The sequence below is a fragment of the Bos javanicus genome, chromosome 7, assembly GCF_032452875.1.
Source record: "Bos javanicus breed banteng chromosome 7, ARS-OSU_banteng_1.0, whole genome shotgun sequence".
Lineage (NCBI taxonomy): Eukaryota > Metazoa > Chordata > Mammalia > Artiodactyla > Bovidae > Bos > Bos javanicus.
The window spans coordinates 45462152-45464062 of record NC_083874.1 but is presented as its reverse complement, the minus strand read 5'-3'; the positions used below and the strand labels follow the sequence as shown (position 1 = coordinate 45464062).

The following is a 1911-nucleotide window of genomic DNA, read 5'->3' as shown; positions in this document are numbered from 1 at the left end:
CCGCGCAGCCCCCCCACCCCCCGGCGCGGCGGCCGAATCACTGTGGGTCACCGCCGCCGCCGAGGTTGCACAAACAACCCTGCAATGACGTCTCCCTCCGCCGCCTCCAGATCCCTCCGCCCTCCGCCGGTACCATGCAGTGAGGGGTGGGGGAGAAGGGAACGGGACGTAGGAGAGCTAGTTATGGGAGCCCTTCAGCAGGGACCTTATCCCTTTTGTCTCCTTGAACGAATCGACCAATTATTGTTCCCTATGCTCAGACTGGAGGTTGTGATTAAGAAGGACCGAAACTGAAACACCAACCCGTCTCCCCCTCTTTCACTAGTTTAGGCTCAGCCGGGTGGGGAGAGAGGGACACATCCGGGGCCAGAGATTTCAGGGAAAGGAGGTAGGATGACGTAAGATCACGTGACCGCCGGCGGCCTTGTCAACAATCCACCTCCGAGGGGGAGGGGACGAAGTATCTAGAACCACGTGTCCCTATGACGCCATTAGGACCGATCACGTGAGAGCGTCGCCTGGATTTAACTTTCGGCCAAGTCTTTCAGCCCGGTAGTTAAATTTACGGGCTGAGGGCTGGTATGCACTTTTATGTTTTTTCTCCATTTTGTTCTACGAACAGCTATTGATGAGATTGTGTCGGAAGCAGTAGTTTGTTTTGCTTCTTAAATCTCTAAAGCCCCAAATAATTTGGATTTAAAACTCCCCTCTGGTTGGCTCAATGGCTTATCAAATCTGGCACCTGAGGAAAAGTGAAGGGATGTCCGTTTTCCTCAGCTGAATGCTGAGGCCCATACAAAGCGAAATCCCCTGAAATGCTTCCTTAGGGCCACCAGATATTACAGTATGAACATTGCGGGGTTTCCAGGGTTGGCAATGCTGGGCAGAGATGAAAGAACGATGTGCAGATTGTTTAATGTTTGTTTACAATCCCCACAGGATTGTAAACGGAATTTTGTTTTTCCTTTATGAGTCTGCTCTTATTTGAGGCTTTGTGTCAGAGTCCTTGGATTTGTCTACAGTGGGGTACCGTTGTATTTGTCAAGAAATGCGCGGGTTTGATCATAGTGTGTATAAAGAGAGTGTAGATGACTGGTTGTCAAACCTAAAAGTTTGACTCACATGTGGGGGAGAGATCATGCAGACGTGAATAGGGGTTGTGTATCTAGCCTGAGTAACTTATTTCAGATTTTCAACACTAGTAAGTTAATGGCCTGAAATGTCCCCCACCGGGGCTCAGAGATATTGGCCGTTGGAGTTCTGACATTATTTCTAGTCATTGAGTTCCCTTCCTCTATCACCTCCAATTCTGTTCTTAAAGACGTTTTCGGGCTGAATCCTGAGCTCTTTAAGTCCATTTGGGTGATTCCTCAACCCAAGTTGTTACAGGAAGACAGAATGAGGAATATGGCGTTGGGCATACTTTCATTGAACTAGAAAAGGTTAATTTCCCCTACTTTTCTGGTACCTCTCTTTCTTCAATCTCTGAATTCTTTCTCTTGCTTTTATTAACTGCCTTGGTGATCAAGTTAGCCAGATCTAATACTTGATAGATACCCACTGACAAATGTAATTCTGTAAGTCAAAAAGTGATTTTCTTATTTTCATTTTTTTGCCTTCCTGCCATAGCAATTCTTAGCCTCCCTATAGCTAAGGATGGAGACATCCTGTTAGGGTTACCTATAGTGAAATGCTAAATTAAAAAAAAAAAATCTGTCATGTCATTTGTTTAGCAATTATAATTGTTTTGGAAATCTACAGGTCATGGTTTTCCAGAATGAAGTAATGCTTTCGATCAAACCAAGTAAGTTTCATTAAAGTCTGAGAGCTTTATTGTATAAGCAAGAATCATACGTTGTCCTGGTTACCAACCCTGTCATAACCTAGTTGTAGAAAGGATAGTTTTAAGGC

General features: G+C 45.3%; 1 protein-coding gene across 7 annotated transcripts in view; it reads left to right on the top strand.

Annotated features, from left to right (window-relative positions):
* Positions 1-197: 197 nt before the first annotated feature.
* The window catches only part of CDKL3 (cyclin dependent kinase like 3), a 50624-nt gene continuing 48910 nt past the window's right edge, over positions 198-1911 (top strand). For 6 of the 7 annotated variants that reach the window (XR_009737556.1, XM_061423500.1, XM_061423502.1 and 3 more), the window contains exon 1: positions 198-1804. The gene's annotated coding sequence lies outside the window, so the exon portion shown is untranslated. The remainder of the gene's footprint in view (positions 1805-1911) is intronic. The other variant, XM_061423499.1, reaches the window with a different exon arrangement.